Consider the following 24,848-nt stretch of genomic DNA (forward strand, 5'->3'; position numbering starts at 1 on the left):
CAGGACGTTAAGTCCCCTCTATTCAAACAACCAAATATTTTTCCTTAAAGCTGTTTTCAAAATTGACAAAAATGTTAGAACTGTGAAAAGACAAATGACTGGAGAAGAGAAACTGGATATATTAAGAATAGATTACTCCTTGTATGTCGACCTGTAAAGCCAAGGATAGGATCTTCTTTGCTATCTTTTGCTTCCAGTGCTCTGATGTCTAATTGCAATGTGGGCCAAATGGTGCCCTGTCTCCCTTCGCCACATTATCAAACAGTTCCATCTTCATAAGTGACAGTTGGTCAACATAATTTGTCATTTATTTCTAGTCTGGAGCTCCAATGGTCTGATTTTATAAACAGTAGAACTGACGACTATGGAAAGAATGGAGCAGAATAAATTAAAGTGCATAAACAAACAATGAAAAGCTAGCTTTGCTTTTACAATCACGAGCCAGCTTCTCACACTGGGAAACAGTGGGACACTGTGAGTATTGTGAGCCTGCAGGGAAAGCAGCGAGATGAAAGAGCCATGCGTGCACCTGCAGAAGACAAGGCCTGCAGAGGAAAGAGGCCCAGGAAATACTGGATTCTGTTGGCCCCGTGTGCGGTTTCTCTATCTGCATTTGTGAGGTTAACAGATGGTGAATCCGAGTCTCAAAAGCTTGAGTACATTGAATTCACAGTTACATGGTGGGTCTTTGAGCTTTATCATTAAAGTTTTAAAGAGCCTTTAATACAAAATATTTTTGTATAGCTCTAAATGAATCCACTAAAAAGAAAATTCAGAGAGAATCCCACTTTAGTCACATAGAGGACAATGGGAGACAGATTCGGGGGTTGTTTGAAAGACACTGAAGGTTACTTAGCCCCATTAAGAGGTCTGGTCATCAGGTAGGATCGTATATACACTAGTATTATGAGGCTTAAATAAGATAAATGACATTTAGCCTAGAGAACATAAGCACCTTGCCGGGCACACAGTAAATATTCAGTGACTGTCACCTAACTCAACTTGCAAGCTACTAAGTAGGAGGCTACTGCCTTCTTTTTGAACTTGCCAAAAAGAAAACTGAATCTGAATCTGACCAAACTTTAGCTGCAACTACCATTTTACAGGAAACAGTGGAGACAGACAGAGGAACACAAGTGACACTTAAGTAACACAATGAAGCAAACTCCAGGCTATGGGAAATGCTGCTGTACAAACCCAGGTTTTTTTTTCAACAAATGACAGGGGTGGGGTGGGCATGGGGGAAGAAAAATTTAAAGATTAGAAAACATTAAAGAAAAGCTGGGCATGACAACACACATTTGTTTTTTTATTTGTTTTTTAATTTTATTTATTTATTTATTTATTTATTTATTTATTTTGGTGGTAACAGATATGTTGGAACCCAGGGGCATTCTACCTCTGAGCTACACCCCAAGCCCATTTTTTAGTCTTTTTATTTTTATTTATTTATTTGAGGTACTGGGTTCTACCTCCAAGCTATCCTCCCAGCCCTATTTTTTATTCTTTATTTTGAAACAGGGTCTCACTGAGTTGTGAAAGGCCTAAGTAGCTGAGGCTGGCTGCGAACTGTGATCCTCCTAATGCTGGGATTACAAGCATGCACCACCACGCCCGGCTAGTCTTTTTTATTTTTGAAACAGGGTCTCATTCAGCTACTTAGTGAGGCCCTTCACAACTCAGTGAGTGTGCCACCACGCCAGCAACAATACACACTTGTAATCCCAGTACTTGGGAAGCTGAGACAGGAGGATCACAGGTTCGAAGCCAGTCTCAGCAACTTGAAGAGGCTCTCAGAAACCTAGCGAGAACTTGTTTCCAAATAAAAAAATAAAATCGGACTGAGGGTGTAGTTTGGAGGTAGGATGCCTCTGGGTTCAAGCCCCAGTACCAAACAAACAAACAAACAAAAAACATTTAAGAAATATGTGAAATAAACACATCATGTAAACTTTTTTGGAGTCCTGATTGAAATGATAAATAAACTAAACCGGGCGTGGTGGCACATGCTTGTAATCCCAGAGTTTGAGAGCAGGAGACAGGAGGATTGCATAGGTTGGAAGCCAGCCTCAGCTACTAAGTGAAACCCTGTTTCCAAATAAAGTATAAAATAGGTCTGGGAGTATAGCCTGGAGGTAGAAAAGACCTTGGGTTCCACTCCCAGTAACACACACACACACACACACACACACACACACACACACATACACACAAACTATAAAGACTGAAAAATAGGGCTGGAGGTGTAACTTGGAGGTACAATGCCCCTGGGTTCCATCCCCAGTACCAAAACAAACAAACAAATAAACTAAAAAAAAAGTCAGCTAGGCCCATAGGATCACGGTTTGTGGACAGCCTCAGCTACTTAATGAGGCCCTCTGCACCTTAGTGAGACCCTGTTTCAAAATAAAGAATAAAATATAGGGCAAGGGGTGTAGCTGGGAGGTTAAATGCCCCTGGGTTCCATCCCCAGACCCGTTTAAAAAAAAAAAAAGTCATGTCTGAGACAATTTAAAATTTTCCTAGTGACAGGATGCTTAATGCTATTCAGGGATGATTTTAATTGTTTAAGGATGGTAAAGTTTCCGTGTTAATATTTAAGTTCTCTGCTTTTCTCTATCTCTCAACAAGCTACCCTTTTTCTGTTTCCTCTGGCATATGTCTAAGCTGAAGGGCACCCTGGGAGCCGCCTTGCCTGATCAGTGTGTGTCATGATGCGGCTGCCGAGTTTTGTAGAGGAAGTTAGATTAATGACATTCCCAGCAGGATGCTGGGCATCACCTGTTGTAAACATAATGACAAAAGGAGGGCGACACATTTTTATTTTAGCGTGCCATGGAAAATTGCTTGTAATTAGAGAATATCACAAAAGGTAAGGACCTTCATGTGTCCTTTAAGAGCTGCAGATCTTATGCTTTCCATTTTAAAATAATGACTGAGGAAAGAAACAGCCAGAAATTATATCTGTGACCATTAACTAATTCTATTTTCCCCATGTGGCACTCCCTAAAATGTTTCTAGTGATCTGTTTCATACCAATTACCTAGATAATCTAGTCTTTGATTAAGATCTGTAGCCTGACATTTTTGTTTATGCTGAACTATCCAAAATTACTGCCTAGCAGCTTTTTTATTCTGCTGATTTTGTGCCTTGCTACTAATGGAACATGCTTTATTCCAAATTATGCTACCCCAAAGTATGATAACAGTATCAGCTGGGGACATCAGAAATCACACTAGGGTGGTGATTCTCAACTAGAGTCAATTTTGCCCCCCAGGGCGTCACTTGGCAGTATCTAGAGACATTTTTGTTTTCACCACTGGGAATTACTCCTGAAATGTTGTGGGTAGGGGCCAGAGATGCTGCTAAAATCCTGCAATGCGCAGTACAGCCCCACAACAAAGCATTACCCACTCAAAATGTCAATAATCTTTGCTTAGAGGGAGACAGCATGAAAAACAGAATATCTGGGGGGCTAATTGCAACAGGTGATTTCTCCAGCCTGTGGCTACACTTAAGAGTAAAACAGTATTTCTGTGTGTGTGTGTGTGTGTGTGTGTGTGTGTGTGTGTGTGTTACTGGGGTTGGAACCCATGGGCCTTTTACCTCCAGGCTACACCCCCAGACCTATTTTATTTTTTCGGGTCTGGGGATGGAACCCAGGGGCATTCGACCTCCAAGCTACATCCCCTGCCCAATTTTTTTATTCTTTTTTTTTTTTTTTTTTGGTGGTACTGGGGATGGAACCCTTCTCCAGGCTACACTCCCAGATCTATTTTATATTTTTATTTGGAAACAGGGTTTCTTAAGCCAGCAAGGCTGGCTTCAAACCTGCATGATCCACCATGCCTGGCTATTCTTTATTTTGAAACAGGGTCTTACTAAATAGTGTGGAGGGCCTCACTAAATAGCTGAGGCTGTCCACGAACCACAATCCTCCAGTCTCAGCCTCCCAAATGCTGGGATTATAAGTGTGCACCACCACGCCCGGCTATTCCCAGACCTATTTTATTTTAATTTGAAAACAGGGACTCACTAAGTTGCTGAAAGCTTCATTAAGTTGCTGAGGCTGGCTTTGAACCTGTGGTCTCAGCCTCTCAAGTACCGAGATCACAAGCATTTACCACCACACCCAGCATAAAATAATATTTCAAGGAAGCATCAGGGTATGGGATGGGGAAATGCTGATGATATATTAAGCAAGAAGATCAGTTTCAAAATGGTATGCATGGTATGTTCCCAAATTTTTTTTTTAAAGTAAAAAGTCACCAACAAACTTTAGAAACTACATGAAAGTAAACTAAAATGTCAATGATGGTTATTTATTTTTCTTTCTTTTTTTTTTTTTTTTTGTGGGTCTGAGGATGGAACCCAGGAGCATTTGATCTCTGAGCTACACCCCCTGCTCTATTTTTTATTCTTTATTTTGAAACCGGGTCTCACTGAGTTGCAGAGGGCCTCACTAAGTAGTTGAGGCTGTGTGCGAACCGCGATCCTCTGGTCTCAGCCTCCCAAATGCTGGGATTACAAGTGTGTGCCACCACGCCCGGCCCCTATTTATTCTTTATTTTGAAACAGGGTCTCACTAAGTTGTGGAGGGCCTCATAAGTAGGTGAGGCTGTCTGCGAACTGCCATCCTCAGATCTGAGATTACAAGTTTGTGTCACCACACCGGGCTGCCTGGCTACTTTTCTAAGTAGTTTAACTACTAACCAAGTATCCCTAAAATGAGGAGTTTCATGATGATTGTTCTTAGACTTTATTTAACTAGACGTACAAACAATACATGTTCTATTTTGATTTCTTCTCTTAGCATTGTGATTTATTCATCCACACTGATACATACAGCTATTTTGTTCATTTCTTTCCTGTAGAGAGTTCCACTGGTTTTTCAGTAAGCACATTTTTAAAGTTTCATATACAATCAATATGTAAAATTTATTTATTTTTCTTTTTTAACAAATAGTCTTTATTTTTCAGTTGAAATTTCTGATCCACTTTAGGTTTACCCTAGTTGGTTGTGTGATCTTTTTTAAAATTTCTATTGGTGCATTACAGTCATTCATCCTAATTGAATACAAGATGGACGTACATGCACACATCACTCATTTGGCCCCTCCCCACTTCTCACCAGCCCCTCCCCCGCCCTCCTTTTCATTTCTGGCTTAGTGACTGACTTTGATATGTTTGTGAAAGTACATCATGTACATGAGAACATTTCTCTCTTCCCTCCTCCCACCCCCCTCAGGTCGCCTTATTTGCTCATCTATGGCTTCTCCTTCTTCGTCTAGAGTTCCTCCTATGACCCTTTTCTCCCTAGTTTACTCACATTTGGGAGAACATCTCATTTTTAATTTTTTTGTAACTGACCAGTCTCACTTAGCATAATGTTCTCCACTTCCATCCATTTCTCGGAAAAGGACCTAATTGTGTTCATCTTTATGGCAGAGTAAAATTCCACTGTGTACATATCCCAGAGTTTGCAATCCATTCATATGTTGATGGGCATCTTGGCTGGTTTGGCAATTTGTGAATTGTGCAGCAATGAACATAGATATGTATGCATTAGTTTGGCAATTTGGTTTCCATTGTTTTGGAATACCCAGAAGTGGTATTACTGGATTATATAGTAGGTTCATTCTTGTTCTTCTGAGGATCCTCCATACTGTTTTCCAATGTGGTTGCATTAATTTGGAATCCCACCAACAGTGTATTAGAGTTCCCACTACTCTACATCCTCTCCGGTATTTGTTGTTGTGTTTTTAATGAGTGCCATTCTAATTGGAATTAGGTGAAATTTCGGGTAGTTTTGAATTGCATCTCTCTTACTGCTAATCACGTTGAACATTGTTTCATACAATCACTGGCCATTTGAATTTCTTTTGTGAAGTGCCTATTCAGTTCCCTTGCCCATTTTTTATTGGCTTATTTGTTTCTTAGTGGTGAGTTTCTTGAGTTCTCTGTATATTTTAGATATTAGTCCTCTATGGGGGTAGTTGGCAAAAATTTTCTTCCATTCTCTTGGCTCTTTCTTGAGGTTTCTTTTTTTATGGTACTACTGATGGAACCCAGGGGCATTCTACCTCCAAGAGATACCCCCAGCCCTATTTTTTTTTTAATTCTTTAGTTTGAAACAGTGTCTCATTGAGTTGCAAAGGGCCTCACTAGGTAGCTGAAGCGGTTCTAGAACTGCAATCCTCCTGTCTCAGCCTCCCAAATGCTGGGATTACAAGCGTGCACTACCATGTCCAGCTCTCTTGAGGTTCTTGACAGTTTCTCTGGTGTACAGAAGCTCTTCAGTTTAATGCAGTCCCATGTACTGATCCACCTTTTAGTTTCTTGTGCCTTTGATAATGTGTAACATTTTAAAGGCATATTTTTCTCTTCAAACTCTGTCCAAAAAGCCAAAACCAAAATCAAAACCACAGTGCAAAATATGGAGCTGCACTCTATGGCAGGAACACATTGGCCACTCTGTTTATCTCCTATCTTTCATGTAATGTTCCTGGATATCATGGAGTTAGATTTGGGGGGACCATAGAATGTATAGATCAACCACATGCCAATATAATATTAAGCTTACAATGATTAAACAGCTTTGGCTCTAAGTCAGCTGTGCCATGAGGAAATCTAAAAGCATTATATAGGAAGTGTCATGGAACTGCCCTAGGTTGGGTGCAATTTTAGTTCTTAGTCAATGAGGAACTAATTTTTCCCAACAAAAGTTGAAGATTTTTAAATCCTTTTTTGCTGCTACTTTAGAGAACAGAGTACAGACATATGTTAAAGAGAGCTGCAGAGCTGGGCATGATGGCACACGCTTGTAATCCCAGTATTTGGGAGGCTGAGACAGGAGGATCATAGTTTGCGGCCAGCCTCAGCTACTACTTAGGCCCTTTGCAATTCAGTGAGACTCTGTTTCAAAATGAATAAAAAATAGGGCTGAGGGTGTTGCTCTGAGGTAGAATGCCCCTGGGCTCCATCCCCAGTACAAGAGAGAGAGAGAGGGGGGGGGAGGGAGAGAGGGAGAGAGGGAGAGGGAGAGAGAGAGGGAGAGAGAGAGGGAGGGAGGGAGGGAGAGAGAGAGGGAGAGAGAGAGGGAGGGAGGGAGGGAGGGAGAGAGAGAGGAGAGAGGAGAGAGAGAGAGAGAGAGAGAGAGAGAGAGAGAGAGAATCAAAGCTATCCTCAGTGTTAAAAATGAAAGGCTTAATGTGTAAGCAGACAGCCAGCATCTTACAGAGCACAAGAGGGAGGGGGTAAGCGTAGCCTCTGGTAGTAATCTAAATTTTTTAAAAATGCTAGCATTTGCAATTGCAGATAAAAAGAACTCAGTCACAGGGTTTTCAACAAGGTGTAAGAAAATTGAGCGTTCTGATTTTCTATTGTTGTACAGCAACCATCCCCAATCTTAGAGGCTTAAAACAACAATTTATCTTCGTGGTTCTAGGGAGAGTGGGCTAAACTAGGCAGTTCTCTCTTTAAGTTTCTCATGCATTTGTGACTAGGGCTGAAGTCATCTGGGAAGGACTGGCTGAGGTGGATATGAAGGAGGCTATCGCATTCAGATGTCCAACCTTTTGGCTCGGTGTCTACAACAGCTTCATGTGGCTGTGTGTACTTCTCCAGAGTATGGCGGTCTCAGGTGGTCAGACTTCTTACAGGATATATGTTTCTATAGAGCAAGTGTTTCCTCCTCCTCCTCCTCTTTGTTTTTTGGTGTATTATGATTATACATAATAGTGGAATTCTTTGTTACGTATTTGTATTTGCACATACATAATTTGGTCACTTTCAATCCCCAGTAGCTCCCTGTTCCTAGAAGCTGCATCATTATGTATTGTTTTGGTTACACAGGGCCAGAGCAGAATGGATGTAGGAGAGGGCTACATAAGGGCTTGGCTGCCCAGGGGAGTGGTTCACTGAGCGGCCAGCTTGTGTGTGTGTGTGTGTGTGTGTGTGTGTGTGTGTGTGTGTACTGAGATTTAAACTCAGGGGCATTATACCTCTGAGGTATACATCCAGCCCTATTTTTTATTCTTTATTTTGAAACAGGGTCTCATTAAGTTGCAGAGGTCCTCACTAAGTAGTTGAGGTTGTCCTCGAACCTGTGATCCTCCTGTCTCAGCCTCCCAAGTACTGGAATTACAAGCGTGAGCCATCATGTCCAGCTAGGGGCCAGCTTTGGAGACCAGCTACCACTCTAGAAGAGAATCAGCAAGGAAAGGACTAGGGGCGAGGAGAAAAAGAGTGAGGACACTGCCAGAATAGAGACAATCTTCTTGTCATTCTGATTAAGGGTTATTCCTTCTGCTTTACTGGGAAAGAATTAGAAGTGCTATTAGAGCACATGTGTGTATGTATGTATAGTGTTTGGGGGTACTGGAGATTAAACCCAGGGACATTCTACCTCTGAACTATATCCCCAGTCCTTTTTTTTGGGGGGGTATTACTAGGGATAGAACCCAGGGGCATTCTACCTCCAAGCTACACCCCAGCCCTATATTTTATTCTTTTATTTTAAAACAGAGTCTCATTAAGTTGCAGAGGGCCTCACTAAGTAGCTGAGGCTGTCCTCAAATGGAGACCCTCCTATCTCAGCCTCCTAAATGCTGGGATTACAAGCATGTGCCACCATGCCCAGCTTCCCAGTCCTTTATTTTTCGTTTTGAAACAAAGTTTTACAAGTTATTGGGAGTCTCACTAGTTTCTGAGGCTGGTCTTGAATCTATGATTCTCCCGTCTCCGCCTCCCAAGTACTAGGGTTACAGAAGTGCTCTACCACCCCCAGCTCATCTGGCTCTCTACAGAAATAGTTTGCTGACACCTAAATTATTCAGAGAATACTCGTTTTCTCTCTGCATCATCTTCCTTGCCCCAATGACTTTGGACTCGGCTATGTGACTTTCTTTGGCCACTGTTTGTTAGTGTAAGCAATGCAAAGAAAAATGTGTATTGAACTTGCCCTGTTCTCCTTCAGGCACTGACAGCAGAAGAATAGGCCCTGGTAGTCTGTTGGTCCCAGGGGCTCACTAGAACCAAACCAAAGTCCCAGAGCCACACACAGACCAGCTGACTCATAGATGTGTGAGAAATAAATGCTAGCTAGGGGCATAGGTCAGTGGCAAAACATGTGCCTAGCATTCACAAGCCCATGGTTTCAACCCCCAGCACCTTGAAAAGGGGAAAAAAAAAAAAACCCACAAGAAATCAATGCCATTCATAGGCCACTGAGATTGGGGAAAATGTGTTCTGTGGTAACTAATACTGGAGGGGAGTACTATTATTCCCTTACACGAATTCTACTAGGGCAGAGTATTCTTCATTTTATAGATGGAGAAACTGAGAAATACCTACTGGTCATAAATAGGAAAGCTGGGATTTTTTTCTTTTTTTCTTTTTCTTTTTTTCTTTTTTGGTGGTACTGGGGTTCCTGGAAGCCCTTCTACCTCCGGGCTACACTCCCAGGCCTATTTTTACATTTTTATTTGGAAACAGGGTCTCCTAAGCCAGCGCGCGCGGCTGGCTTCGAACCTGCGCGATCCTCCTGTCTCTGCCTCCCAAGCGCGAGGCTTACAAGCGTGCGCCACCACGCCCGGTGGAAAGCCGGGATTTGAATGGAGGCAATCTGGCTGCAGAGCTTGTAATCACTCTATTCTACTGCTTACTGTATTAAATATATAGATATTTGCCTGAGTATTTGACTATTTCTTTGGGAGAGATTTCAGCAAGTGACATTTCTAGGTCAAAGGATATGCAATTTTAAGATATTTATAACAACCTATTGTTACAATGATTTCTCAAAAATTATAGCAATTAACATTTACTATTTTTTCAAATATACTTATTTTACCTTCTCCAGCATCCAATTATATAAACAATTACAGTTTTTGTTTCATTTCTTTGACAGTAGCCTTGGCATTTTAAAATATGCTCTCTGAATCTTTAGCACTAGACCTGGCAAAAGTCTAGTGACACCTGGCCGAGTAGTGAGCAACCTCAAGACGTTTAAAATGTAGATGGCCAGGGGATACCTAGGAAATTTATTTCAAAGTGATTATAGAAGGCAGGAGAGCTGGTCAAACTTTAAAGCACTCTTAACTAGGTAGGGATGACCTAGGTCAGATTGAGGTATTGTAACACCTACCATGGCTGAATCTTTGCACTTGGCCTAGAACAACTAAAACACAGGGGAAATGAAGATGTCCAAGTTAGGTGGGCTCATGGAATGAGAAAAACAGCCGTACACTTCCCAGATTCCATCTCCCAGAGAACAATAAGATTCCTTCTTAGAATGAACATCACCAAATTCTATCCAATGATCCTCTTGAGTTTGAGAGTAAAATGTTAATAGTTGCCACAATTTTTCGAATAGCCTTAAACATCTGTTTGGAATGGTAGAGTCCTTTTTTTTGAAAATATTACTAATCATGTAAAGCAGATGGCTATCTCTAATTTTAGAATTTCTCAGACAGGTGTTAATCCAAAATTGCCTTCCTGTTTCTCTCTTCAATTCTAAAGAAAGCTAAAAACAAAACCTATAGAAAGTGCTTCAGAGACAAATGACAGCTGTTTTGATCACAGCAATGTTTATTTAGAAGGAAAGGAGCTGACTTATAAAGAAAACTCACTGAGACATTGCAGGGAACTGAGACACTTTCCAAACTGGTAGTTATATATTGCAACACAAGTGCTTAGAAAAATAATAGGCTTCACTTTGCCATATGGGAAAATGCTGAAAAATAATTACCCCAAAATCCTCATGAAAATATACTGGTAGGATTTCCTATGACACATAATGGATATTTTATAAATTATGTTTGAAGTGACTTTTGCCACAAATATCTTAAATATACAGCATATGTCTATAAGAAGAAGACACAGTAGGTTTTAAAATTATGCTAAAGATGAAGCTAACTTTACCCTTTTTTTTTTTTTGCAGTAGGGGGATTGAAGCTAGAGGCATTCCATCTCCAAGCTACGCCTCCATCTCGATGTTTTATCCTTTATTTTGAAAATGGTCTCACTAAGTTGTAGAGGGCCTAAGTAGCTGAGGCTGGCCATGAACTGGAATCCTCCTGTCTCAGGGGATTACAAGCATGCGCCACCACGCCAGGCTTGGCACTGTTTTAACTGGAAGTTTCTATTCCTGTACTCACTTTTTCCTAAACTTATGAGTTATTAATATATGGATCATTATACAGCCTTATCTGCTCAGAAAGAGTCAACCAGAGATTAAGTCTAAAGCAGAATTAAGCAGTATTGAAATTATAAGTTAATTGAAATTGGTAAGCTTAAAATATTTCTATCATATTTAATGGGCAGCTTAAATTTAAAAAATCAGCAAATATTTTTCTACTAATTTTTATTGAACTTAATGGCTAAAAAAATCATAACATAAAGCCTGGGTACACAGCCCAGTAATACATAGCTTCCCTAGAATGTATAGGGTCATGAGGTAGATCTCCAGAATAACACACACACACACACACACACACACACACACACACACACACACACAGTCAAGCCAAATGGGCCTGTCAGATCCGAGGCCACAGGAAGGTAAGCTTTGCAGAGACTTCTCCAGAGAGAGGTTCTGTTTGATAGTGATTACTCTCGAGAAGAAGAGCTGGCACGATCCTCTCTGGCCTGAGCCTAAGAGGAGAGGCTTGGAGACAGTGGCTTCCCCAGGACAACTCACAAGTGCAGCACATGCCCAGGAGTTTGAGAAGCTGGTGGGTCTGACTCTGACATAAGTCTAAAGAATCCCCAAAGGAGCCAGGTGTGGTGGCGCACACTTGTAATCCCAGTACTTGGGAGGCTGAGACAGGAGGATTGGATAGGTTCAAAGCCAGCCTTAGCTACTTAGTGAGGTGCTCAGCAACTTAATGAGACCCTGTTTCCAAATAAAGTATAAAATACGTCCGGGAGTATAGTCCAGAGGTAGAAAAGCCCCTGGGTTCCACTCCCAGTACCAAGAAAGAAAGAAAGAAAGAAAGAAGGAAAGAAAGAAAGAAAGAAAGAAAGAGTCCCCAAGAGAAGTGGTTCTAATTCTGTGCTCAATGTGGCACAACAGAAACCATCACCCATATTTCAACTAGCTGCAGCCTAAGTATCTCAAAGGTGGAAGGAATTTCTTTGAGTCTGCTTTTTGATGACAGCCATCACTAGAGGTTAAGGAGCCCAGGGATGAGGCAGGCACCTATAGTCCCAGCTATGTGGAAGGCAGAGGTCAGCAAATCATTGGCCCCAGGAGTTCAAGGCCAGCCTGGGCAGCATAATGAGACCCCCATTTCAACAAACAAAAGAAGAAAAGAAAAAAAGAAAAAAAAACAGGGTTCAGGAACAAAAAGAAAGAATGAACTAATTACTTAAGTTGGAACTTCATTTCAAAAAAATAATTAAATGAGTACATTATTTATAAGTACTTCAACTTTCCTACTCTACCAGAGCATTCCTTTATGCAGCTCGTGTAACTAAAGAAAGAATCTGCCCTCTTTGTACCAAGTAAATCCTGAGGGGTCAGGTGGGGAGAGCTCCTTCAGCAAGAATAAGAATCAAAGGCAGGCTCTTTTCTGTTCAAAGTTCTTGTTGATTCAGGGCAAGTACATACTCAGTTTGGTCAAACATTCTTTTCTAACACGTGGGTGTTTGGGAAATTTTATCAGTACTTTGCTTTTAAAATTCTCACCTAACTATAAATCCTCTATGCCACAAAAGAATTTAAAAACTTATTTGCCCACCACAATAATTACTGTTCATGGCTGACTTATCCGTTGAATCAGAATCAGCTGATATATAAATGTAGGTCGCTAGGATTCAGCCCCAGACCTACTGAATTACCGAATCAGGAACCTTGATGAAGCCTGGCATTATGCAACTTAGAAGCCCCCCAAGAGCTGGGCACTGGTTCCCCACATGCCTATAATCCCAGTACTTGGAAGGCTGAGACAGGTGGATCTCAAGTTTGAGGCCAGGAAGATAACTTAGTGAGACCCTGTTTCAAAATTAAAAATAAAATAGGAGTGGGGTGTAGTTCAGAGGTAGAATGCTCCTGGGTTCAATTCCTAGTAAATACACACAAAAAAGTTCCCCAGTTGGGTATGGGTGGCACACACCTGTAAGCCCAGTACTTGGAGGCTGAGATAGGAGGACCACAGGTTCAAGACTAGCCTCTGCAGAGGGCCTTACTAAGTAACTGAGGCTGGCAGTCAACCTGCAATCCTCCTGTCTCAGCCTCCTAAGTACTGGGATTATAAATGTGAGCCACCACACCCAGCAAGCTTACAGGTTTGAGGCCAGTATCAGAAATTTAGCAAAACCCTTAGCAACTTCATGAAGACCCTGTTTCAAAGGAAAAAGTTAAAAGAGCTGAGGGTATAGCTCAGAGGTAGAACACCCTTGGGTTTAATCCCCAGTACCAACAAAAAAAGATAATGGGTTGGAGTGGAGGGGTAAGGCAAAACTGGTGTTTGAACTAGATTAGCTAAAAACAAACAAACAAACAAACAAAAAAAAACCAGAAAAACCATGTCTTGGGGAACACTGTATCAGAGTATGGGGGTGGTAGAAGAGTTTACCACAGTAGATGGAGTGTAAGAAGAAGAGGTGGGTGAGATGGTGACTGAGAGGAAAAAGTGATGGAATGAAGGATGGAGAAAATCCACCCCCAGGGTAGGGGAGAGAGCTGTCCTGACAGGCACACAGGAGCCGCCCCTGGGGACTCCCTGAGCTGGCAGGGGAAGGCTCTGGAGGAAGTCATAGTTTCCACAAGTGCGAAGCTAATGATTCCTCTGCTGTTACTGACACTTTTTTTTTTTTTTAAATCCCAGGTTGCATAAGAAAAGTATGAGACAAGCCAGGCATGGTGCTGCATGCTTGTAATCCCAGTATTTAGGAAGTGGAGATAGAATTGCACGTTTTTGGCCAGCCTCAGCTACTTAGTAAGCCCCTCTGTAACCTAATGAGACGGTTTCAAAATAAAGAATAAAAAATAGGGCTGGGGTGTACCTTAGAGGTAGAATCTCCCGGGGTTCAATCCTCAGTACCACAAGGGAAAAAAAAAAAGTATGAGCCACTCTGACAGTCCTGGAAAAGTTCACAATTGTGTTGAGAAAGCATTCCCGTCTTGGCTTTCAAATGCTACAGTAACACACTTGGGATGGACAAATTGTGAAAGAATTCCCAGAAAAAGAAAACATGAAATAGAACACAAAGATAAGAATATCGGTCCAAATCTAGAGAACATGTACAGAAAATACAACGTAGAAAAACAAAACTAGCTGGGTGTGGTGGCATACGCTTGTGATTCCAGCATTCAGGATGGGAAGACTGAACAGCCTCAGCTACTTAGCAAGGCCCTTAGCAACTCAGTGAGATCCTGTTTCAAAAAAATAGACAGCCGGGCGTGGTGGTTCACACTTGTAATCCCAGCATTTGGGAGGCTGAGACTTGAGGATCATGGTTTGTGGACAGCTTCAGCTACTTAGTGAAGCCCTCTGCAACTTAGTGAGACCCTGTTTCAAAATAAAGAATAAAAAATAGGACTGTGGGTGTAGCTTGGAGGTCAAATGACCCTGGGTTCAATCTCCAGTACTGCAAAAGAAAGAGAGAGAGAGAGAGAGAGAGAGAGAGAGAGAGAGAGAGAGAGAGAGAGACTGAGAGGAGAGAAAGAAAAATAAAGAAATAGAAAAAGAGCCGGGAGTGTAGACCAGAGTTAGAATGCTCCTGGGTTCCATCCCCAGTACCAAACACAAACACACACACACACACACACACACACAGAATTCAAGGCCCTTGAAGTTAAAATAAGGTGGCAGACACAAGCTCACTAAGGAGAGAAGAGAGTTTGGTGGAAAGGAGTAACAAGTAAAATACTTTGCTACCTTCTAAGTACCCTAGAAGACAGGACAGTGGAAGCTGAGGACCCAGACCTAGTGGGAGAGGGCTGTACCGTGAGGTCTTGGACAGACTGTCTCAGGGGTCAAAACAGTCTGGAGAAAGACCAATTCCTCAGGGCTGGGCAGCAGGTAAGAACAGGATCCAGAGAGGAGGGTCTAGAAGATCCTAACAGTCAGTAAGCAGGGGAGGAGTCTGGAAAGACCTCCTGAGCAGGAGTAGCTTATACAGAGAGCCCTCCAAAGAAACCCTTGAACTGAGGTGAGCCATGCAAGGTCCCCAGCTTGAGAAGATGGGAGGCTCCCACAGAAGCTGCTTTAATTCAAGCTAATCACCTCCGGTCATCCAGTGTTGGCAGGAAGAGATGAGCATGTGGAGCCATCCAGAGCCAACAAGATGTGTACATTTCTGCTTCTCTCTTCAGTTATCCATAGAGAAAGGGTGATCAGGTGGGCTACCAATTGCTAGAGATGGGGCCTAGGCAGGGGTGGTGGCTGTAAAAACGGATCCTGCCTCTATTTCCAAGCCTGAATTAGGGCAGTCACTAACAACGGCAAGCAAGTCAAGTCATCTATAAAATGCACCAGGTTTGAGGCGGTTTTTCCTCAGCCTCTTGGCTCTTCACCCAGAGAACAATTAATCACCAAGAAACCTTCGGACTTAAAGGTCATCAGGATGCAGTTTTATTGGTTGCCTCAGTAGGAGGTTACTGCACCTGTGAATTAAGACCTCCAATGATCTTGTCTGTAAAATTTAAGAATTTTAAATCAGGAGCTGGGCGTGTAATTCAGTGGTTGAGCACTTGCCCAGCAAGCTCGCGGCCCTGTGTTCAATTCCCAGTACCACCAATAAATAAATAAAAACATAAAAATATTAGTGTTTTAAATATTTCCTTCTACGGTTTTAGTTAATATTATCCTTTGAAAAATATTTGTGTTTTCTTGTTTAATAAAATCAATTGTTTGGGGCTTTCTCTTATTTCACTATTATGCTTTCTGTTTAGTAATAAAACTTTCATCAATTTTCTCTTATCCATAGTTTTTTCATTAACAAACAATACATGTTTCCAAAGCTGAAAAATACAAGAAAATAGAAGACTGAAAAATCACATACACTCTAAGTTTTTGATTAATTTCTTATACACTTGAAGTATTTCCTTTTGGTGTTTTTTTCCCTTTAACATTATAGTATCATCATCTTTTTTTTTTTTTCTTTTTTCTTTTTGGTGGTACTGGGGTTCCTGGAAGCCCTTCTACCTCCGGGCTACACTCCCAGACCCATTTTTATACTTTTTAAAATTTAGAAACAGGGTCTCTTAAGCCAGCGCTGCTGGCTTTGAACCTGCACGATCCTCCCAAGCGTGGGGATTACAAGCGCCACCACACCAGGCTCAGTATCATCATCTTAATTGAACTTTTAAATCTTATTGTAAACAATGCCTGAGGGAAAGGATTTTCCAGATGAATTGTTTGTGCCCAATTACACAATTTTGTCTCGGGGGAGGAAGAACTCATGAAGAAACTGCTCACAGGTTTAATGTGGATGCCAAGAGCGGCACTTTCCTGCCATTTCATCAGCATCTCCACTGCCATCCTGAGGTCTGAGGAAAGGATTTCCTCAGGACCGCGGTGGCCTGGTGCTTTCGGGCAGTCCTTTAGCGCAGGTCTTTCATAACATTCTATCTTAAATTCATCTTGACTTGTCTTTCAGTAAAGCAAAAGGTTTTTTGTTTGTTCTCCAAGGTTAGGTGAATGGCATATTTTGATCCAGGCATATTTTTGGCATACATGAATGTCTTTTACCTTCAAGAACCAAATGAAATGCAGCTCAGTACAACAAGCTCTAGTCACAGCCTTTTCCCCTGAGAATGTTGGCTCACTCTCTGACGTTGTGTTCTAGAAAAGTCTATCATTCATAGCTACCATCTCTCCCAGTTTTCATCTCTTCTATTTTTTCCTCTGCATTCCAACACAATATCTCATGTGTTTTCCACATCACTGTTTCAGTACTCCTCAGTGTGAATCTGCTTTCTACTGTCTAATTTTTTGTTGGAAGGGAGTAGTAGGGGTTGAATCCAGGGGTATTTTAAATCTGAGCTTACACCCCCCAGCCGTATTTCATTATTTTGAAACAGGCCCTAAATTGCTGAAAGCCTACTAAATTGCTGAGGTCAGCCTTGAACCTGTGATCTTTACAGATCTTTCCAGCTCAGCTTCCCAAGTACTGGGATTATAGATGTGTGCCAACACTCCCGGCTCTGGTTGATGAGAATCTTGCTACTTGCTGAGGCTGTCCTCAAACCCCTGTCGTAGCCTCCCAAGGACTAGGATTTCAGGAGTGTGCCACTATGCCCAGATGGTTCCTTTTACTTACTTTCATGTGTCAGTGCATAGAAACTGTGTGTGTGTGTGTGTGTGTGTGTGTGTGTGTGTGTGTGTGTGTGTTTACAGGGGATAAAACCCAGCGACATTCTACCTCTGAGCTATAATCCCACAGTTTTTTATTTTTGTTTTGAAACAAGGTCTTGCTACATTGCTGAGGCTCTGAGGCTATCCTCAAACCTGCAGTTCTCCTGTCTCAGTCTCTTAAATACTGAGATTACAGGTGTGCATCACCGTCTTTTTTTTTTTTTTTTTTTTTTTTTTTTTGTACTGAGGATTGAACCCAGGGTATTCTACCTCTGGGCCATACTCCCATTCCTATTTTTTATTCTGTGGCTGCCTGAAAATCTGCAATCCTCCTGTGTCAGCCTCCCAAGTACTGGGATTACAAGCGTGGGCCACCACACCAGGTTAGACTATGTCTTCTTGAATCAACTACAGATGTCAGAAAAGTTTTTTGTTTTTTTTTTGGTACTGGGGGTGGAACACAAAGACTTTCTACCTTCAGGGCTATACTCCCAGACCTATTTTATATTTTATTTGGAAACAGAGTCTCACTAAGTTGCTGAGAGCCTAAGTATCTGAGGCTGGCTTCGAACCTATGTGATCCCGCTGTCTCAGCCTCCCAAGCACGGGGATTACAAGTGTGCGCTACCACGCCCGGCACAAAAGTTTTTAAATTTCTTATTTTTCTTATAATAAATAATGCTCACAGAGTTGTTCTTCCTCTAAATCTACAAAATGATGTTCCATTTTCCTTGGTTTGAAAGTTTTATAAGTCACATATTGTTATGTGATCTTTCTTGATAATAAGAAAAGCATCTAGACTTGGTATTTGACAACAGGGTTGTGGAGGGACACTGGCCCCATTCTGTCAGTGTATGTGCTGGTGTCCCCTGCTCCACTCCACAGCTATACAACGGGGCACAGCTTCTAATCTAATTCCTGGTGTTTAACAAGCTTCTATCTGGTGCAGGTTTGCTAAACTAAGATCCAACTATCAGGCTTACATTACACAGAAAAGATGGAATACTAAAACCCCTATAATCTCCAGTTTATTACCTGAGACATTTTTTATTATGAGTAACAGAGAAATCCATATCTAACTGGCTTTAGCAGGAACAGAAATTATAGTGAAAAGTTCTATAAGATGATGGTGAGCTTGTTTTTTGTGTCCCCCCCGCCCCCGCGGGTCTAGGGATGGAACCCAGGGGCATTCGACCTCTGAGCTACACTCCCCTGCCCTATGTTTATTTTATGTGTGTGTGTGTGTGTGGTACTGGGGTTCCTGGAAACCCTTTTACCTCTGGGCTACACTCCCAGACCTATATTATACTTTTTTTTTAAATTTGGAAACAGGATCTCTTAAGGACTGTTCTACCTCCAAGTTATACCACTAGCCCTATTTTTCTTTTCTTTTCTTTCTTTTTTTCTTTTCTTTTTTTTTTTTGTGGCACTGGGGATGGAACCCAGGGGCCTTATACCTCCAAGCTAAACCTCCAGACCTATTTTATATTTTATTTGGAAATAGTTGCTGAGAGCATCTGTAAGCTGCTGAGGCTGGCTTCAAACCCGTGATTCTCTGTCTCAGTCTCCCAAATTACAAGTATGTGCCACCACGCCTGGCTCCCCAGCCTTATTTTTTATTCTTTATTTTGAAAAAGGGTTTCACTAAATTGCAGAGGGCCTAAGTAGCTTAGGCTAGTTATGAACCTGTGATCCTCCTGTTCCAGCCTCCCAAATACTTGCATTACAGGTGTGTGCCACTACCCCTGGCTATTTTCTTGTTTCTTAGGTTTACTTTGCTTATCTTTTTCCAGCTTCTAGAAACTTAAAATTCTAAATTTTAACTCTTCTTATCTAATATAAACAAGTAAAGCTATAATATTTTTGTTAAGAAATACTTTTATCGCATTCCACAAATGCTGACATTTGTTTTTCATTACCATTCTGTTCAAAATATTTTCCAATTTCCTTTTTTCCCCAATTTCCTTTTGATCCATGTGTTTTTCAGAAATATACTGTATTATTTCCAAATCTTGGGGAATTTTTCGGGTATCGTTTTGCTGTAGATTTTGTTTTCTAGTTATGAGGATCAAACCCAGCAAGACCTTGTGTATGGTTGGCAAGCTCTCTACCACTGAGCTATGCTCCAAGCCCTGTTCTAAGCTAATTCAATTGTAATCAGAGAACATATTCTGCTAGATTTCAATCTTTTAAAACTTATTAATACTTGATTCATAGCCCTGTCTATGGTCTATCTACGTAAAAGTTCAGGGTACTTAAGAAGACTGGGTATTCTGTAGTTGTTGAGTTCTATAAATCTTAAGTAGGTCAAGCTGGTAAACACATATTCAGATTGCCTATATCTGTACATATTTTTGTCTTAATTCCATTAATTACTCTAAAAGGGACATCTATAACTATGGCTGTGGCATTGAACCCTTTATCCTTTACTCCTATCAGTCCTATGCTTCCTGTACTTGGAAGCTATGTCAGTAGGGACATATTTGTCATTACATCATTCTGACATATTGAGTTTTGTCATTATAAATGTCCCTGTTTACCTCTATGGAATACAAATTGTCCTGAAGTCCATTTTTCCATGATTAAAATATCTATACTAAGCCAGGTATGGTGGTGCATGCTTGTAATCCCAGTACTAAGGAGGCTGAGACAAGAGGATTGCAGGTTCGCGGCCAGCCTCAGCTACTTAGTGAGACCTCGTTTCAAAATAAAGAATAAAAAATAGGACTGGGAGTGAAGCTTGGAGGTAGAATGCCTCTGGGTTCAATTCCCAGCATCACACACACACCACACATACACACACAAAATAATATCTATCCTGAGCTGGGTGTGGTGGCACACACACCTTGGGAGGCTGAGATAGTAGGGTCGAGGGTACACAGTCAGCTTCAGCATCTCAGTGAAACTCTATTTAAAAATAAACAATAGGCCGGGCGTGGTGGCGCACGCTTGTAATCCCCGCGCTTGAGAGGCGAGACAGGAGGATCGCGCAGGTTCGAAGCCAGCCGCGCTGGCGTAAGAGACCCTGTTTCAAAAATATATAATAGGTCTGGGAGTGTAGCCCGGAGGTAGAAGGGCTTCCAGGAACCCCAGTACCACCAAAAATAAATAAATAAATAAATAAATAAATAAATAAATAAATAAATAAAAATAAACAATAAAGCCGGGCGTGGTGGCTCACGCTTGTAATCTCCGCACTTGGGAGGTGGACACAGGAGGATCCCGCAGGTTTGAAGCCCGACCCAGCTGGCTTAAGAGACTCTGTTTTCAGATACAATATAAAATAGGTCTGGGAGTGTAGCCCAGAGGCAGAAGGCCCCTGGGTTTCATCCCCAGTACCACCAAAATAAATAAATAAATAAATAAATAAATAAATAAATAATAAAAAATGGGCCAGAGATGTAGCTTGGAGGAATATGCCTTTGGGTACAATCCCCACTACCAAAAACAAGCAAGCAAGCAAACAAACAAACAAAAAACACTATTCTGGCTAAGCATGGTGGTATACACCTGTAATCTAAGTGCTTGGGAGGCTGAGACAGGAGGATGGCAGGTACACAGTCAGCTTCAGTAACTTAGTGAGGCCCTTTACAACTTAGTGAGACTCTGTTTCAAAAATTAAAAAATAAAGTAGGGCTGGGGTTGTAGGTCAGAGGTAGAATGCCCCTGGGTTCATCCCCAGTAGCACCAAATAAATTATACATATAGATAGATAGATAGATAGAGTTAGAATATACTATTTTTTGGTGCTAGTGATTGAACTCCGGGGCAGTCTACCTCTGAGCTACACCCCCACCCTTATTTATTTATTATTTACTTATTTACTTTGAAACATGGTCTCATAAAGTTGCTGAGACTGGCTTCAAACCTGTGCTTCTCCCCTCACAACTTCCCAAGTACTAGGATTACAGGCATGTGTCATCATGCCCAGCAAATATCTATTTTAACTCTAATGATTCATATCTATATGGTATATCTTTTCAAACCCTTTGAACCTTTGTGTTGCTGTGTTAAAAGGTCAGTGCCTCATAGCCAGGTGTGAGGGCGCACACCTAATAGTCCCAGTACTTGGGAGGCTGAGATAGGATGATCGCAGGTTCCAGACCAGTCTCAGTGATTTAGCAAGGCCTCCATCAACTAAGACCCTATTTCAAAATAAAACAGAGCTGTAAGTGTAGCTGAGGTAGAATGCCCTGCGTTCACTCCCCAGAACCACAGCAGGGTAGGGAAGAGCGTGCCTTAGAGATGGCTGATAGTTGGGTCATGCTTTTTATCCAGTTTGACAACCTCTGCCTTTTCATTGCAGCCATTTACATCTTGCAACTGCATACTTCTGTTTACCCCAATTCTTGGTGCTATTGTTATAAATGCCACAATATTGTAGGTTTAATTTTCCTTTAATCACTAATAAATCTTTTTTAAAAATTAAGAAAAGAGAATAATACAGAGTATTTTATATTTGTCTACCTTTTTGCCATTTCCTTGTGTGTGTGTGTGTGGGGGTACTGGGGATTGAACCCAGGGATGCTCTACCACTGAGTTACACCTCAAGCCCATTTATTTATTTATTTATTTATTTATTTATTTATTTATATTTTTGTGGTACTGGGGGTGAACCCACAGGCAGTCTGCCTCTGAGCTATACCCCCAGCACTATTTTTATTCTTTATTTTGAAGCAAGGTCTCACTAAGCTGCAGAGGACCTCACTAAGTAGCTGAGGCTGACTGAAAACCTGCGATCCTCCTGTCTCAGCCTTCCAAGTACTGGATTCAAAGCATGCGCCTCCATGCCCAGCTCTATTCACCTATCTATGGATCTATGGTACTGGGGATGGAACACAGGGGTGTTCTACCGCTGAGCTACACCCCAGCCCTATTTTATTCTTTTACTCTGAAACAAATCTCACTAAGTTACAGAGAATCTCACTAAGTTGCTGAGACTGGCTGTGAACCTGGGATTTGCCTGTCTCAGCCTCCCAGATACTGGGATTACAAGATCGTACCAACACACCCAGTGTATTTTATAATTTTTATTTACTTTTTTATTTTTTTGCAGCACTGGGGATGGAACTCAGGGGCATTTACCTCCAAGCAACATACCCAGCCCTAATTTTTTTCTTTATTTTGAAACAAGGTCTCACTGAGTTGCAAAGGGCCTCACTAAGCAGCCGAGGCTGTCTGTGAACTGCTATCCTGTCTCAGCCTCCCAAATGCTGGGATTACAAACGTGCACCACCTCGCCCAGCTTTTTTATTTTAAGACACATTCTCACTAGGTTGCTGGGGGGGGTCTTGCTAAATTGCTGAGGTTGGCCTCAAATGTGCAATCCTCCTACCTCAGACTCCCAAATATTACAATTACAGGGATGCATTACCATGTCTAACTAAAAAAACTATCTTATTTCAAGAGGGCAAGACAATACGTTAGTTTTTTAATTAATTAAATACTTTCTTTTTGTGGCAAAGGAGGTTGAACCCAGGGGCATTCTACCCCCTGAGCTACACCCCCAGCCCTTTTTTATTTTTTATTTTGAAGCAGGGTTTCACTAAGTTGCTGAGGGCCTCACTAAATTGAGGCTGGCTACAAACCTGCAGTCCTCCTGTTTCAGCCTCACAAGTTACTGGGATTACAAATGTGTGCCACCATGCTCTGCTAATAGGATAGTTTTGAAATATTTAGTACAATGTTCCAATTTTTCATAAGTTTTTATTATAATGGTTGTAAAGATATGAGACTAGCTTAAAATAAAAAAGCATAAGGAAGTCTAAAATGGAACCTATTTAATGTTACACACATGTATCAGAAGTTTTGTATAAACCAGGCGTGGTGGCACATGCTTGAAATCCCAGCGCTTGGGAGGCTGAAACAGGAGGACTGCACAGGTTTGAAGCAGCCTCAGCAACTTAGTGAGACCCTGTTTCCAAATAAATTATAAAATAGGGCTGGGGGTGTAGCCTGTAGGTAGAAAGCCTCTGGGTTCCACCCCCCAGTACCACACACACAAAAGTTTTGTATAAATACACACGTCCTCACACTGTTCACATTCATTTCCACAATTAGCATGGACTGCAAAAGGTTTCTCTTCTTGTTTCATCTTGGCTCCTCTCCACCCTCAAACATCTTGAAACATAGATAGTATGGAAACGAATGAACCTGAGCAAGCTCTGTGAGCCTTCAGAATCAAGAGCTCAGCATTCCTCTTCGTTTTCACTATGCTGCACACCACACCACAAAATTAAACAGACATCTCTAGGGACACAGATTTGCCAAGAGAGCCTGGCAAAAACAAAATCTGGCGCTTCTCCAGGCTGCTATACATGGACAGCGTCGATGCTGTACAGATGGAGATTGATGCGGGCTGGCTGGTCTGTGGTTACCCGCTAGTGTCGAGATGAAGGATATTAAGCACAGATCATTTCATGTCCAAAGACTCCTGACAATAAACGTGCTCTGCCTAACGTCTCACATTCAGCAGCAATGAGTTATTTACTGTAGAGATAATTATAATTCCAGCCTTACTCCTTTATATCAGAGACAAGCAAACAGAAGCCCAGAGATGGTAAGGCCACTTGCCCAAATCACACAGCTAGTAGGTGACAAGGACAAAATGCAGGTTTGCTATTCTCAATAATCTTTCGACCTCTCTATTGAGAATTACTACCTCCTTTGTTTTGTTTTTGTTTTTTGGTATTGGAGATTCAACCCAGGAGCATTCTACCTGAGCTATACCCCAGCCCTTTTTATTTTCTAGTTTGAAACAGGATCTCACTAAGTTGTGGAGGGCCTTAGTTGCTGAGGCTGGCCACGAACCTGTGATTCTCCTGTCTCAGCCTCCCAAGTACTGGGATTACAAGCATGTGCTACCACACCCAGCTGACAATATACTTTTATTTTGCAAGAACCTATACACAATAGTTTATGAAAAATCTATGTGCTTTCAGTCCCAGAGTCACCAAAGTAAAATGAAATTAGAACTGGTTGCCTGCCCTACCCTACAGGTGTGGTGCTCTGGGTTCGATCTCCAGTTAAAAACGGACAAAAGAGAGACTCTCAAAAAAAAAAAAAAAAGCTAAAAACTACTAAAACACAATTAAATCCAGACATGGTAGCACATGCCTGTTATCCTAGCAACTATGCTGAGGCAGGAAGATAACATGTTCAAAGCCAGCCTGGCCAACTTAGACCCTGGCTCACTTGGGAAGTCCTCTACCACTCAAACTGGGGATTGAACCACTGAGATACATCCCTAGCCACTGTTTTTATTTTATTTATTTATTTGTTTATTTATTTATTTATACAGTACTAGGGATGAACCCAGGGGCATTCTACTTCCAATCTACAACCCTAGCCCTATTTTTTATTCTTTAGTTTGAAATAGGGTCTCACTGAGTTGCCACTAAGTAGCTGAGGCTGGCTGCTAACTGTGATCCTCCTGTCTCAGTCTCCCAAATGCTGGGATTGCAAGTGTGTGCCACCATTCCTGGCTTGTTTTATCTTATTTATTTGTTATTTATTGTGGTACTGGGGATGGAACCCAGGAGCACT

At 41.6% G+C, this 24,848-nt stretch overlaps 1 protein-coding gene across 3 annotated transcripts in view; it reads right to left on the reverse strand.

The window, feature by feature from the left end:
* The window catches only part of DIPK1A (divergent protein kinase domain 1A), a gene marked incomplete at both ends in the record, with an annotated part of 92,393 nt that overhangs the window by 29,394 nt on the left and 38,151 nt on the right, over window positions 1-24,848 (reverse strand). The gene's annotated exons all lie outside the window — the stretch shown is intronic.

This window comes from Muscardinus avellanarius (assembly GCF_963383645.1).
Source record: "Muscardinus avellanarius genome assembly, chromosome: 3".
In the NCBI taxonomy this organism is placed as follows: domain Eukaryota; kingdom Metazoa; phylum Chordata; class Mammalia; order Rodentia; family Gliridae; genus Muscardinus; species Muscardinus avellanarius.